Source organism: Panthera uncia, chromosome B1 (genome assembly GCF_023721935.1).
Source record: "Panthera uncia isolate 11264 chromosome B1, Puncia_PCG_1.0, whole genome shotgun sequence".
NCBI classification, from domain to species: Eukaryota; Metazoa; Chordata; class Mammalia; order Carnivora; family Felidae; genus Panthera; species Panthera uncia.
Window position 1 is genome coordinate 154,229,643 of NC_064811.1, and position 16,846 is coordinate 154,246,488.

The window sequence follows — 16,846 nt, forward strand, 5'->3', positions numbered from 1 at the left end:
ACTTTTTGGATGTCTAAAGGGCATCTCAGTGAGCATACTCAAAACTGAGCTCCTCATTTTCTGCTTCCTGACGTTGTTTTTGTTATCTTCCATATACCTGTTAAAGATAAAGCTATTCCAGCTGATCAGGCCCAAATCCTTCTTTTAATCTTGACTTTTCTTTCATATTCTATAGTGAGTTCAGCATAAAAACCATAGGCTGGCTTTACCTTCAAAATCTATCCTGAATTTATCACTTGTTAATGTCCTCACTGCCACTCCCGTCATCCCAGCCAGGATCAGCTCACACCTGCATTGTCGTGTTAATCGCCTGTCTGGTCTCCTTTCTTCCAGTTCTCCCAAAAATTTGCATTCAACCAAACAGACCATCTGTTAAGTCATGTCAGATCATGTCGTGCCTCTGCTCAAAATCTACTGATGGCTTGAGTGGTCACAGAGTAAAAGTTACAGTTCTCAGTATGCCCATAAGCCCTGCCCCCTAGACACAAACATACCTCATCTCCTCAGACTCCCCTTAGCTGTCTCTATTCCAGTTCTGCCATCTTCCTTGCTGTTTCTCGAACTTTTTAGGGGATGGAGTTAGTCCTTTTCAGGGCCTTTACATAGGCTATTCCCTCTTCATAGAATGATCTACCCTTAGACACTTTCATGGCTAGTTTCCCTTCTTCCTTCATGTCTTTTCTCAAAAGTACACCCGGCTGGGGCGCCCGGGTGGCTCAGTTGGCTGAGCTTCTGGCTTCTGATTTCAGCTCAGATCATGGTCTCTTGGTGTAGGCTTGAGACCCACGTTGGGCTCTGCACTGATCTCAGCACTCTCTGTCTCTCTCCCCCTCTCTCTGCCCCTCCCCTGTTCACACATGCACTCTCTTTCTCTCAGAAATAAATAACAATAAATAAAATTACACCCTGCTTAAAATTTTGCACTACTTTCCCCACAATCCCACTCACGGAATTTTATACCCGCTTCCAAATTTTTGCACTTTCTAACAGGCATATAGTTTACTTTTTCATTTTATTTGCTGCTATTTTTCCACGACTGGGCTAAGCCCCATGAAGGCAGGAAATTTTGTCTACTTTATTCACTAATGTACCCCCCCTTTACCCAGGATTGTGCCTGTCACATAATAAACACTCTCTAAATAACTGTTAAATAAATGGATACATTTTCAAGGGTTTTCTTTAGTAGCCCTGATTTCAAAGTTTGTTCTGCTGATGTAGCAGAGAAGAGTCTGCAGTAATTGGAGACAGTTTTGAAAATGGTCTTACAGTCTCTGATCGGCCTTATGTGTGCTCCAGACTTTAGTGTGCGTTAATTTGGGGGTTCTGCCAGGCGAGGACCACTATCTTAATCACACCGGGCTCTGGGTCCTTGATGGGCCTCCTCGTTCTTCTCAGGGACAATGAAGTCACTTCTAATCCATTTCCACCCAGAGCATCAGGAAGGGATGTCCTTCTGGCCCTGGAAGGGGGCTGGAATAACTGCTGTGCTCAACCTTCCCAGGATACAAAACTTAATTAACAGATGCCTTTATTTCCAAATGTACTTTTTTCTGCCCGGGGAGAAATTATGCCTTTGGGTTTTGAAACTGGCCGAGGCAGCCCAAATCACCCACGACTCCCTCTTCTCCCTCATCCACTGCAGGCATAACATGGAAATTGTCAAGCGAGCAAGCCTGAGCTGCATAGAGCTCCCCATGTCAGTGTTGGGAGCGTGTGAGGACTGGATTTGAGTGTTGGAAGAAACAGGAAGAAAGAGAGGAACATGGATGCTATGCTGGGGTCTCACTTCTCACTCAGAAGCCTGAGTGAATCTGGCAGATGAGCTGGGCTTCAAAAGGGGAATGAAGTGATGCTGAGCTAAGAGATTTAGAGACTGACTCACATCAGACTGAATGTTCATGCAGAATTATCTGAGATTACATAGCTAGGGAACAAGAACTTGAATTGTGATCACAGAGCACAGCTGTATTCCTAGCCAGGAAAACAGTGTCAAGCTTCAAGTCTTTGGAGTGAAGATGTAAATGGAAGAACAAGGAGAGGTCAGATGGGTAAAACAGCAAAGAAATGAAATGTTACAGAGGACAATTCCTAACTGAGAACGTGAATGACGAGAGACTTTTATGAATACCAGCATTAGGGCAGCATATCTGCTCTTTTACTGATGAGAGAAATCAGTGATCTCTTCTAGAATTAGGTGGTAAATATGCCACTGTTCCTGAAAAATGCTTATGCCAACAGCTGAAATCCAGTGGTGCAAGTAATTGACTCCCAGTGTATACCAAGAGTGCAGGCTGATAAAAGACCTTTGGAGGAGGCTGAATGACTCACTACATGTGAGGAAAGACATATTTTGTTTCCTCCATTAGGCAGGTTACCAAAAATTCCACTCACTGTGCCTCCTAAAAACTAGGGGACTTGATTGGCCAAAGTAATTTGCACAAGGAACCCAAGTAACACTTGGTCAAAAGCATTAGATGTACGGATGGAGTTTAAGTCAATGAATAGAATTGCAGGATTAAATTTTCACCCTCTGCCCAACAGTTAATTGTGTGACCCATGCTTTCAGTTTGCTAGGGACCACCTCTGCCCATTACCTTTGTGGTTGCTTCAAGCTCATTCTTGGCTAGTTGAATGGACTTGACATTAAAACCTTGTTGGGTCTGACAAAAAACGGCATCCAAGGGTCAAAGCAGAACATAGGGCACAGGAAGAAAGGTGAGCTATGGTTGTTAGAAATTTGGTAAGAAATGTCTCATGTGTTTTAGAACTGAGAAAAGGTGGTTAAGATGCTGGCTGTGTTTCCCAAGTATCCATCACCCTCTTCCTATAAACCAATCAGAAATGAAGGCGTTACTTGTCAGATCATTAATAAGAGTAAGCTCATTCCATCGTTTATGTTTCTCATGAAAGAAGTTATATTTGTACTATATGTTATTAAAAACAATCATTTCTTTTTTTTAAGTTTTTATTTAAAGTCCAGTTAGTTAATATATAGTGTGATATTAGCTTCCGATGTGCAGTATAGTGTCAACACTTCCATACATCACTCGGTGCTCATCACAACACGTGGACTCCATAATCCTCATCATCTATTTTACCCATCCCCCCCCACCTACCTCTCCTCTTGGTAACCGTCAGTTTGTTCTCTATAGTAAAGAGTGTTTCTTGGTTTGTCTCCCTCTCTCTTTTTTCTTCCATTTGCTCATTTGTTTTGTTTCTTAAATTCCACACGTGAGTGCAATCATATGGTGTTTGTCTTTCTCTGACTGACTTATTTTGCTTAGCATCATAATCTCTAACTCCTATCATACTCTCTAGCTGCTATGAATGTTGGAATACATATGTCCCTTTGAATTAGTATTTTTTTATTCGTTGAGTAAATACCTAGTTGTACAATCACTGGATCATTGGGTAGTTCTATCTTTAATTCTGAGGAACCTCCATACTGTTCTCTATGCGGCTGTAACAGTTTGCATTCCTTCCAACAGTACAAAAGGGTTCCCCTTTCTCCACATCTTTGCCAGCACCTGTTGTTTCTTGTGTTGTTGATTTTCATCATTCTGACAGATGTAGTTTTGATTTATATTTCCCTGATTATCAGTGATGCTGAGCATTTTTTCATGTGTCCACGGGACATCTGTATGTTTTCTTTGGAAAAATGTCTATTCATATCTTCTGCCCATTTTTAAATTGGATTCTTTGTTTTTTGGGTGTTGAGTTGTGTCAGTTCTTTATATATCCTGGATACTAACCCTTTATCAGATATCTCATTTGCAAATATCTTCTCCCATTCGTTAGGTTACCTTATAGTTTTGTTGATTATTTCCCATGCTCTTCCCATGCCTTTGTATTTTGGTAAAGTCCCAATAGTTTATTTTGCATTCGTTTCCCTTGCCTCAAGAGATATGTGTAGTAAGAGGGTGCTACAACCACTGTCACTGCCCAATTTTCCCAACACTGTTTGTTGAAGTGACTGTCTTTTTCCCATTGGATATTGTTTCTTGCTTTGCCAAAACTTTATTGAACATGGAGTTGTGGGTTCATTTCTGGGTTTTCTATTCTGTTCCATTGATCTTTGTGTCTATTTTTGTGCCAATACTCTACTATTTTGATCACTACAGCTTTGTAATCTAGCATAAATTCTGGAACCATGGGTTTGTTTTGTTTTGTTTTGTTTTGTTTTTAAGATTGCTTTGGCTTTAAAAAACATTTTGTTTTAATGTTTATTTTTGACAGAGAGACAGAGGATGAGCGGGGGAGGGGCAGAGAGAGAGGGAGACACAGAATCCAAAGCAGGCTTTAGGCTCTGAGCTGTCAGCACAGAGCCTGATGCGGGGCTCAAACCCATAGACCGCTAGATCATGACCTCAGCTGAAGTCAGACGCTCAGCCAACTGAGCCACCCAGGCGCCCCAGATTGCTTTGGCTTTTTGAGGTCTTCTGTGGTTCCATACAAAATTTAGTATGGTTTGTTCTAGGTCTGTGGAAAATGATGTTGGTATTTTGATAGGAAATGCATTAAATGTGTAGATTGCTTTGGGAAGTGTAGACATTTTAACAATAGTTGTTCTTCTAATCCATGATCATGCAATGTCTTTCCATTTTTTTTGTGTCCAATTCAATTTTTTCATCAGTTTTTATAGTTTTTAGACCACAGGTCTTTTACCTCTTTGGTTAGATTTATTCCTGGGAATCTTACTGTTTTTGGTGCAATTTTAAATGGTATTGGCTCCTTAATTTTTCTGTATGCTGCTTCATTATTGGTATATAGAAAGGAAACAGATTTCTATATGTTGATTTTGTATCCTGCAAGTTTATTGAATTCATTTATTAGTTTTAGCAGTTTTTTGGTGGAGTCTTCAGGTTTTCTATATAGACTATTATGTCATCTGCAGATAGTGAAAGTTTTACTTCTTCCTTGCTGATTTCGATGATTTTGTTGTTGTTGTTGTTTGACTGCTGTGGCTAAGACTTCTCGGACTAGGTGAAATAACAGTGGTGAGAATGGACATCCCTGTCTTGTTCCTGAGTGTAGCGGTAAAACTCTCAAATTTTCCCTCTTGAGGATGGTATTAGCTGTGGGTTTTTCAGATATGGTCTTTATTATGTTCAGGTATGTTCCCCCTAAATCTACTTTGTTGAGGGTTTTTATCATGAATGGATGTTGTACTTCGTCAAATGCTTTTTCTGCATCTGTTGAAATGATCATATGGTTCTTAATCATTCTTTTATTAATATGGTGTATCACATTGTTTGATTTGTGAATGTTGAATGGCCCTGGCAACCCAGGAATAAATCCCACTTGATCATGGTGAATGATTTTTTTAATGTATTGTGGATTCAATTTGCTAGTATTTTCTTGAGGATTTTCACTTCTGTGTTTATCAGAGTTATTGGCCTGCAGTTTTCTTTTTTAGCGGAATCTTTATCTGATTTTGGTATAGTGGTAATGCTGGCCTCATAGACTATTTTGAAGTTTTCCTTCCTTTTCCATTTTTTGGAATAGTTTGACAAGAATTGGTATTAACTCTTTAAATGTTCGGTAGAATTCACCTGTGAAGACACCTGGCCCTGGACTTTTGTTTGTTGGGAGTTTTTTTTGATTACTGATTCAATATATTTGCTGGTTATCTATCTGTTCAAATTTCCGTTTCTTCCTGTTTCAGTTTTGATAGTTTATGTGTTTCTAGGAATTTGTCCATTTCTTCCAGGTTGTCTAATTTGTTGGCATAGAGTTTTTCATAATATTTCTGTAGTGTTGTTTGAAATTTCTCCTCTCTCAATTGTGATTTTATTTATTTGGGTTCTTTCTCTTTTCTTTTTGATAAGTTTGGGTAGGAGGTTGTCAATTTTATTAATTTTTTTTAAAAGAATGAGCTTCTGGTTTCATTCATCTGTTCTAGCTTTGGTTTTAGTTTCCATATCATTTATTTCTGCTCTAATCTCTATTATTTCCTTCCTTTTGCTGGCTTTGGGCTTTGTTTGTTGTTCTTTTCATAGATGCTTTCAGTGTAAGCTTGGGTTGTCTGTTTGAGATTTTTCTTGCTTCTTGAGGGAGATGTGTATTGCCATATAGTTTCTTCTTAGGACCAGTTTTGTTGAATCCCAAAGGTTTGGGACCATTGCGTTTTCATTTCACTTCTTCCCCTGTATTTCAAAATTTCTTCTCTGATTTCCTGTTTGGCCCATTCATTATTTACTAGCATGTTGTTTAGCCTCCACATATTTGGGTCTTTCTAAATTTTTTTTCTTGTGGTTGACTTCTAGTTTCATAGTGTTGTGGTCAGAAAAGGTACATGATATGCTTTAAATCTTTTTGTATTTGTTGAGGCCTGTTTTGTGACCTAGTATGTAATCTGGAGAATGTTCCATGTGCACTTGAAAAGAATGTGTATTCTTCTGTTTTAGGATGGAATGTTATAAGTATATGTTAAGTCCATCTTGTCCAGTGTGTCATTCAGAGCCATTGTTTCCTTGTTTATTTTTTGCTTAAATCTGTCCTTTGATGTAAGTGGGGAGTTAAAGTTCCCTACTGTTATTGTATTATTATCCATAGTTTCTTTATGTTTGTTATTAATTAGTTTATATGTTTGGGTGCTCTCATTTTGGGTGTTCATCTTGTCCCATGAATACAACTACATAACTATTGAATCATACTAAATAACCCAGAAATCGACCTAAAGCCTGACAGAACAAACTCTACAAGTAAAAGGAGAGAAGAGCCCACATTGAAGGAGGTAGAAAGTGGGGAGACATAGTTTAGGGGAGAAATGGATAATGGGTGCTTCAGAGGGGAGGGAGCTGTGTGTGTGAGAGAGGAGCACACAGGGGAACACACCAGGAGAATATTTCCCCAAAGCCATTGGCATGGAATATGAGAGGGGCTAAATTTTGTGAGTTCTTGCAACCAGCAGGGTTTAAAGCCTGGAGTTTCAACAGGTCAGTGGACTTGTCTGGCTTAGAGCCCACGGGACACTCCCTGCTCCTAGAGAGAAGGCAGCCAAAAAACCTGGGGCAGACAAAGTGGCAACAGCTATCTGAGAAGCGCCTGGGGCACACAGGAGGGAAATTATTCATTATTCTAGGCATGTTTCCCTGAGAGGCAGTGTTCACAGAGACTCCACTCTGGGAACAAAGGAGCTGGCTGGCACAATTTCCCTACCCCTGCCCCTCAGCATAGACATGGAGCCACTTGCGGGAAGCAGCTCAGTGTGGACATTGGGTGCATAACTTGCTTATTCCAAGTAAGTGCGCACTCCTGCCCTCTGATGGTACTGCCCTTCTTGGTTAAGTTTGCCTCCAGTCCCAGTGGGGGTGGACTCCTCCCTGAAGAAGACTAGCAGAAACCCCTGCCTGCCCCAGTCTCCTGACCAGAGATTTCTGGTAAGGGCCTCAGTTCTGATGCAAGTGGTGTCAGGTCTTATTTCACAAGCAGACCAGAGCACACCTAGTAAAAATATACTCAGGCCAGGGACCAAACATTGCTCACAGCAGGCAAGGACAACCTCTGCAGATGGCTTGCCTGAAGGCTAAAGCAGCCAAAATGTAACAGCAGAGCATACACAGCACACACTAGAGGCATTCCCTGAAGCGCCAGGCCCTAGGCACTACAGGAACTCTTCTTCATAAAGCCCTAACTTTAAAAGCAGAAGACATAACTGATTTTTCTAACAGAGAAGAACACAGAGACTTAGACAAAATGCTAAGATGGGAGGAATTTACCCCAATGAAAGAACAAGATAAGGTCATGGCTATAGATCTAATTGAAACAGATATAAGTAACATGCCTGCTGGAGAACTTAAAACAATGATCATAAGGATGCTCACTGGGCTTGAAAAAAAGAATAGAAGACATTGGTGAGCAGCTTACCACAGAGATAAAAGAGTTAAAAAAAAAAAAGAATCAGAGATGAAGAATGCAATGAACAAGATTGGAAACAGGCTTGATGCAACAAACAGCAGGCTGGAAGAAGCAGAGGTACGAATTAGTGACCTAGAAGACAAAATAATGGAAAGTAATGAAGCTGAACAAAAGAAAGAAAGAATTCTGCAAAATTAGAATAGACCTGGGGAACTCAGTGTCTCTGTCAAACGTAATAACAATTGTATTACAGGAATCTCAGAAGAAGAAGAAAGAATGAAGGGGGCAAAAATTATTTGGAGAAATAATAGCGGAAAACTTCCCTTATCTGGGGAAGAAAACATATCCAGATCCAGGAGGCACAGAAAACTCCCAGCCAAATCAACAAAAGCAGGCTAACACCAAGACATATTGTAAGTAAGTTTGCAAAATATAGTGATTAAAAAATCTTAAAAACAAGACAAAAGAAGTCCTTAGCTTACTAGGTAAAGGAGAGTTCCTAGTAAGGAAAGGCTTACTAGGAAAGGCTAGCTAGAAATTTCTCAACAGAAACTTGGCAAGCCAGAAGGGAGTGGCATGATATATTCAAAGTGTTGAATAGGAAAAATCTGCAGCCAAGACTGGCTTATCCAGCAAGGCTATCATTCAGAATAGGAGAAACAAAGAGTCTCCCAAACAAAACCTAGAGGAGTTTGTGATCACTGAGCCAGCCCTGCAAGAAATATTAAAGGGGACTCTGTGAGTGAAAGGAAAGGCCATAAGTGACAAAGACAAGAAAAGATCAGAGAAAATCTCCAGAAACAATGACAAAACAAGTAATAAAATGGCAATAAATAAATATCTATAAATACTTACTTTGAATGTAAATAGACTAAACACTTAAATCAAAAGACATATAGTGTCAGAATAGAAACAAAAAACAAGACCCATGTATATGCTGTCTATAAGAGACTCATGTTATACCTAAAGACACCTACAGTTTGAAAGAGACGAGAAAAGAAACATTTATCACATAAATGGATGTTGAAAGAAAGCAGGAGTAACAGTACTTCTATCCGACAAACTAGACTTAAAAAAAAAAAAAGACTGTAAGGGGTACCTGGGTGGCTCAGGAGGTTCAGTGTCCAACTCTGGCTTTTAGCTCAGGTTAAGATCTCACTGTGAGTTCAAGCCCCACATTGGGCTCTGTGCTGATAGCTTGGAGCCTGTTTCGGATTCTGTTTCTCCCTCTCTTTCTACCCCTCTCCTGTGCATGCTCTGTCTCTCTCTCAAAAATAAATAAACATTAAAAAAAAATTTAAACAAAGACTGTAAAAAGACACAAAGAAGGACATTACATAATCATAAACCCAGTAAGAAGATATAAGAATTGTAAGTCATTTCTTCTAATGATTTAGGTATTACATAGAAACAGGATATAGCCAGGAATATAAAAGGCTAAAATGTAAAGCTTTGCATTGAAGAATCACTCTCCCCTCTAAAAGAGAAGAATCACAGAGAAGACATGCTAGAAAAAGTAACAAAACCAAAATTCCAGAAACTTTTTCAGATAAGACTTCCCTCTGTAAGGTGTTAAATCAGAGTCTTCCATGATTTAACATGTGATTTGGGCCAAACCTAAAGTCTCATTCAGGCCCAACCTTGAATCTTTAAATTTGCAAGTCATATGGCGTGCTCCAAATGCAGAAAGTGAGGGCTTCTGCTCAAGAGTAAACCATTCAGTGAGAGGAGCAAAGGAGAAAACTGGCCAGATTGTGCTCCTTAACAAAGTTTATGCCAATTCAGTGCACATTGCAGTGACTAAGAACATGAGCTTTCATATCAAATGCACTTCTTTATGATTTTTCTAAAGAGTTCCTGGGGATTATCAAGGGCCCCATGTAATTTTATTATACCTGTATAATTTTATGCCCACTGGAACAAGAATGGAACATTTCTTCTCTACAGTATACACATTTACTAAATCACACACATACACACACACACCAGATATCTTTATAACGACTTAATTCAAACATTTTACCAATGTTATGCTGCTGACTCTTCTTAGCTATACCTTCAAATAATTTATTGGACATTTCATTTTTCATCAAGCCTTTTGAAAAGTTGATAGGTATATTTCACAAATACATTTTCAGTCAATGTGATTTGCTTTTAAAAGGTGATGTTCATCTTTATCCATAGAGTCACTTCAGTATTTGAACATACGTTTGTGTCTTTAAAAATGAGACAGCCACATCAACTGCTGTCTCCCTTAGCTGTTTGTCAGATACAACTCTGGCTGGGCTGGGAAAGCACATGGCTCCTCATTGCCCCATGTGTCTTCTTACGTCACCAGCTCTCTGCACCTGTTCATGAGGTCTCCATTCTGGGAACATGCCCTTTCCTTTGCAGCATCTTTGTTTATCCTTAGCTTTCAACTTGAATTCATGGGTTAAATTATTAACTGCTTTTTTTTATATATTTACTTCCTAGGATCAAGGAGTTTTCCAGGTAACATCTGTTTCTCTCTTCTTTCATTTGTCTTAAGAATTCACTTCACTCATTTTTTCAAACCTAAGCTTATTGCAGTACTCTCCATCATCCCCAAATCCACTTACTTGGTTCTCAGAATTTACTTCTATAGGATGTATCTTTGATTTCCATCCCCGGGCCACATTCCCAACCCTATCACTTGGCTGCTTGTTTTCGCCAAGAACCGATTCACTCTAGAAGAGAGCACCGTTTGCTTGTATTAGTGATGCATACTGCTATGGGTACATGCATTCATACTAAAGCATACTAGAGCATTGTAATGCAGGAACATTCCTAAAGACTTACATTTCAGTCAGTGATCACATACACTGCAAATCAGAGAAAACTCATTCTGGTTCCAACTTGCAGGCTAGTGAGCCTCCATGAAAAGCAACCTATTCCATTAAGGTTCACTTCACTCACTCAGCAAACATCTGGGAAGCACTAACTGTGAGTCTGGTCTTTTAAGGAGCTACTGCTTTTGTGATGTGCCTGGTACAATGAGCAGCTCTCTTCCTGGTGTGGGGGGATTATGGCAAACCTTGTATAAAAGAAACCAAGAGACAACATAAGCATGTCACAATATTCCAGTTTTTCCAAGATTTGAATCACGTACTCTGTACAAATGTAACTCAGCTCTCTGAGATTCTCTCCTGATCAGATTCTCTTCTCTCTCTCTTTTGCTCTCCCCCTAGGATAGGTTTTGTCCTGTCAGCCAGGTAGCCTGCACGTTCTTTATTAGAGGAACTGCAGTTAGCTCATTGAAATCTTGAAAACCCTTTGATGTCTCTAGTACTTCCAGTTTAATGGGCTAAATCATAGATCATGATTTTTGTTTTTTGTTACAATGTAGGGTTGAAGTTAAAAATCATATATTCTGGCTGTGCTGGGATCAAATGTCAATTCCACCATTTGTTTGTGTAACTCTCAATTTCCTCATTTATAAACTAGGGGAAATAGCAGTACCTCCCAGTAGGTAGTTACGAGGAATGAATGAGTTTGCATACATGGAGTATTTTGTACAACCGCTCACAGAGGAAGTTCTGTATGCATTTGCTGTTATTATTATTAAAGAATGTGCTGAAGAGTACATTTCCAAACAAATCCCTCAGTGACCTCGATTATCAAATTGGAGGTGTGTTTTTTCATGAGAAAATACAAGCCTGGAGATGTGACAAAAAGACATTTTAAAATTCATCAAAGCTTTTGAAATTACATGTGTAAAGAAGAAAAGAGAACGATGATTTTTTCTGATGAAGGATTAAAACAATACTCAAATCAAGTCATTGAATATGAATGAGAAAGTAGCCAGGGTTGTTTTTCTGCCTGACAAACAAGACTGGAAAAGGGAAAAAAAGAAGATAGCATAACTTATCACACAGCTCTCCATACTGAAAAGTAAGTTAGAGTCCATTACATGCCCTCCCCAGCAGAATAGAGATGCTCTGAGTATTTCTTTCCTGCATTTTAGCAATGGCCAGAAATAAAGTGGTCTGGTCTGAAAGAGAAAGATAGACATGGAAACCTTACTGAGGTAAAGTTTCAATAGTAAAATAACAAAGGGAACAAAATTGAAAACAAGAAAAATTTGAAAACCAAGCGATTTACTCTTTTCAAGGCTCTTCCCATGTCTTGGCAGCATCAGAAGCCTTTGATGAGATTAATAACACAAGGATTTAGTTATCTCTGTTATCTCTTTTGCCTGGTTTTCTGCATTATGGTTGCTCCTTTGTGTTAGTGCATTGATTCTGCTGAAATATTGCTACAAAAACACACCTTCCCTATAAGAGATGAGAGCTAGAACTGCTGAATTTCCCTTTAAGTCCAGCGAATGATGGCAACCACTTAATGTTCTGTGATTATATGAACCCAAAGATGGGACTCTGCATTTAAAATTCATTCTCTACATGTTACCCTTGCCATCATTTCCCCCTAATTAGTAAAGCACAAAAGTCTCTAGGTGAGATGACTAAGTGATTTATTTTTTTCCTGATGGAAGTGTTGTCCCTGAGAAAGAGAGTATGGGAGGGTGCCAGTGAATACATGTGGCTGAGGCTGAGTGCCATGGAGGGAGGAATGAGGACTGCAAAGGTCTTGGGTTACTAGGGAAACACGGTCCACTATCCAGTATTAACTACAGCAATCGTGTGATGAGGCCAGCTCCTAGCAGCTCTCGTAAGCTGATTGTGAACATCTCTCCCCAGTTCCACGTGCCAATACATCACGGTGGTGGTTTGAAATTGTGAGGGTATTTACACCATGGAAACTGGCAAAGGCTACAAATCAGGTCTTTCTTCTTTTGCCCAGAATGCCAGTTGTCAAACATTTACCAGCATCCAGTGACTATGGTCATAAGTAACATGCCTGCAAACTAATATGAACACTGCAAGTTGGGTTAGTTTATTCTGAGGAAATGCAACATGGGGAAGGTGAATATTAAATGGGCCACAGGTTATTTAGAAATGACAGCATGTGCCTTTGTTTTGCAGGGCAGATTGCCATTTTGTATTCCCAAAAAACCCTGCATTTGCCTCTATTGACTCTCCTATGTGGATGTATTACTCTCCTATGTGACTCTATTACCTATGCTTATCTTGTCCATAACATGGTGAGTTCCTTAGAGGTAGTATGATATATGGTGTCTCTTTATTTATTTAGTATTTAGTTGTATCTGGCAGAGTCCCGATGTTTTCTAAGCTTGCTACTTATGTTTATTTTTATTTTTATTTATTTTTTATTTTTTGAGAGAGAGACAGAGTGCGAGCAGAGGACAGGCGGAGGGAGAGAGACATAGAATCTGAAGCAGGCTCCAGGCTCTGAGCTGTCAGCACAGACCCCGATGCAGGTCTTGAACTCACAGACTGCGAGATCATGACCTGAGCTGAAGTCGGACACCCAACCGACTGAAGCCACCCAGGGGCCCCTAGGCTTGCTACTTTCTGATTTCTTTTCCACTAACAGAGTGGAAATACTATGTGTCCCAATAACGTCTTGAGATTATTGTAAGAATCAAATGATAGAATGCAAATGTCAGCCACTTTCTTAGGTAGGGACCTCACACATAATTTTTAAAAGCGTGCAGCAAATACAGAGCATGATACGAATATCTGTATTTATCCGATATCATTTGGAGACAGTGCAATGAATCAGAGGGATCTTCATCAACACAATAATTTGTCACTGCTTAACATTATAACCTTTAAAAAAATCATGTAACCATTCTGAGCCTGTTTCCACGTTAATTCATAAATATATAAAACCTAGCTCACCGGGTCGACATGAGACTTACAAGAGAAAACTATGCAGGAAGCTCCTGAACAACACCATTGCTGACATGTAGTAGATGCTTGACAAATATTAGCTCCCTCCCCTGCTCTCCTATGTGATAGAAGCTTTGTATAGACAAACTGCCTGATGCTGTGAACCTTGGTCTCCCCAGTCATAATGATCATTCTTGTCATTCACAACTGCAATTTCTAGGGACAAGAAGCTTTTCAAGGTGATGATCTTTCAATGTATCAGTGACTGATCTCTTGGAAAACCTCCAAATCCAACCCATTTTAGAGGTATTTCTGTTCTATGAAGAAGCAGCAAAATTCCCATCCATTTATTACCACTATTGACACACCAGCAGATGACTGTCTTCCAGAGGAAGCCTTTGGGAAGTTTCCAGCAGAGCATAACTTAATTTTCATAGGACTTGTTGTTCAAAGTCCCCTTGCCTTGCCCTCTTTCTCAACATTTAGCATAATGTGACGCTCGTAGTCAGAGGCTGTTTCCATGAAGTTTGTGCATGCTGAGAAGATGCCTCCTTAAAACAACTGGGACATCAACCTGTGTGCGCTTGAGTGATGGAGAAAACGATTTCTCCTTCTGGGCCCAATTTATGAATTGAGTCAAGTGAAGCCCAGTGCTCTCATCTTTTCCAAACAAGTATATTAGATAAGACTGGAGCCGAAGATTAGCAGCTTTGCCAGACATCTCTATTAGTACTGCTTTTTGGCCTCTGCTTCGCTTATGGGCATATTCACCTTAAATCATCTAGCTAGAGCATTTTGAGCTATGCATATGGAACTAGGACTGATGACTCATACCTCTTTGATGTATATCTCCTAGATCTCAGGACTCCATGACAACTTGCTTTAAACCTCAGAATTAGGAAAGAGAACATCCTACGTGGCATCATCTGTATGAAGAGAGAACACAGATGACATCATTAAGTTTCCTGATAAATGCTGACAGAGTCACTCAGATCACATGGTTATAAATGAATTTCTACCAATGTGAAAACAAGCACAACTTTCTCAGTTGTGGAGAAAGCCAGGGTCGTTATCCTATTCTTTCAGCAGCAGCCAGAATTTATTAGAGAAGTATCTTAACTCTTGCTTACAAGTGCTTGGATTTGGATCTGCTTCCCTGGGCACCCAAGGCCCTCACACATATAATAATCTGTGTTTGTATCTGTCTCTTTCATCAGACATGACCCTCTTCTAGGCTAGGAGCTGGAAGGGTTTCATCTTTCTACTTTCTTTTCTTTTTTTATTTATTTATTTTGAGAGAGAGGAGAGAGAGTGTGTGAGCAGGGGAGGGACAGAGAGAGGGAGAGAATCCAAGCAGGCCCAACACAGTGCAGAGCCCGATGCAGAGCTCAATCTTATGAACCTGGGATCATGACCTGAGCCAAAATCAAGAGTCAGATGCCTGACTGAGCCACCCAGGTGCCCCTCATCTTTCTACTTTCTGAAATTTCCTGACTGGTGCCCACAAATGCTCAACAATTTTCACTAGTCATCCACTCTTACATCCAAATTTTAAAAGAAGGGCCAGGGGAAAGGTGATACCCAACAAAACAGTTGTGCACAAATCTTTTCCAATCAGGTGAATGAAGCTGTGATGTCTTGTATCTGTAATTTCTTCGAGTCGATAGTCACCTCCCAGGGCACCTCTGGACTAATTAGATTAACTGTTACTGTCAGGGCTATCTAATTGCTTGTACTGAAGAAAGCGAATTGCAGACAGTAGATATCAGTGTAAAATCAAACAGAAAACAGGTGTTTGCTAATTAAAACTGAGATTTTAATGAATGACCCGTGTGGTTTTGGTGAATAAATACCACTCCCAACATCTGCTTCATAATTAGACTCCTCTCTCCCAGTCTCTTTCCCTCTCCCCCTCTCTCTCTCCCTCCCTCCTTCCAGCCACTTTGCCAGTATCTCAGTAAATAACTGTGGAATGACAAATTTTTTTAAAAGCCCCCAAATCTTCACTCTTTGCAAAGGACAAAAGCAGATGTTTCTGTCCAGGTAACTATAAACAAACTAATCATAAATAACAGAAATAAGAACACAGCCACGTTTACTTATTTACATTTACCTAGTAGTCTATACATTAAAGACAGTAACATATTGGTAACAGAGGTGACAGGACCAGAGAAAGATCACATGAAAACATTTTAATGCATGAACTGGTCATGGTACCCTGGGGAAGGCTTATTATGAGTTCTGGTTCATCTACCATTTGGGACTTTATTTTGAGTTAATTGGGCTTCTTGCTGAGATGACCTCATCTGATGGATGTTGCTTTTTTGCTTTTTGACCCATTTGAATGTGAGAGAGGAGAAGCTAATTTTAAAATATAGTAATTCTGTGGAATGTACCCAGTAAGCAGGTTTAATAGAAATGCTTCATTTTTAGGAAAGCTAGAATAAGGGAACTAGCTTAGAATGCTTTAACAGAAAGGATATGAACAAACATCAGGGCATTTTGTCGAGATCATCATTGCAGAAACATTTTCCCACCATTAGTCTTTGTGTTTTCGAATGCTCTAGTAGTGAATTTCCCGTTGTAGCTGTTTTATGCAATTAAACTCGACTGTAATGTCTCAGCCACAGGAGCTCTGAGGACTTGGCAAAGCTATTGAGTGCTGTGTCAACTAATAAACAATCAAACATATTGAAATCTGAAAAAGTCAAGTGGCTTCTGGAAGAGTCTCTTCATTCATTCTAAGGCACCAGACCAGAGGCTACAGTCTAAGAGTGTGATAGGCATGTCCTACAGGGCAGAGGCTTTTGAGCACTGCACAATTTTAATTCAAGAGTGGAACTCAGAGAAGAATGACTATGAAACAAAATATACACTAGGGCCCTCATCAGATGTTTTGACTAATATAGAAGAAACTTGATGTTCTATTTCAGTTGCTTTTTAATTAAAATAAACATACTTTTTGAGAACTCAGTATAGTTGCTTTTCCTCAAAAAGTCACAAAACATACATACCTACATTTTTTTCCTACTTTAGAGAGAGAGAGGGAGAGTGCGAATGGGGGAGAGAGAAGGGCAGAAGGAGAGAGAGAATCTTAAGCAGGCTCCATGCTCAGCACAGAGCCTGATGTGGGGCTCCATCCCACGACCCTGTGATCGTGACTTGAGCTGAAATCAAGAGTTGGATAGCTCAGCTGACTGAGCCACCCAGGC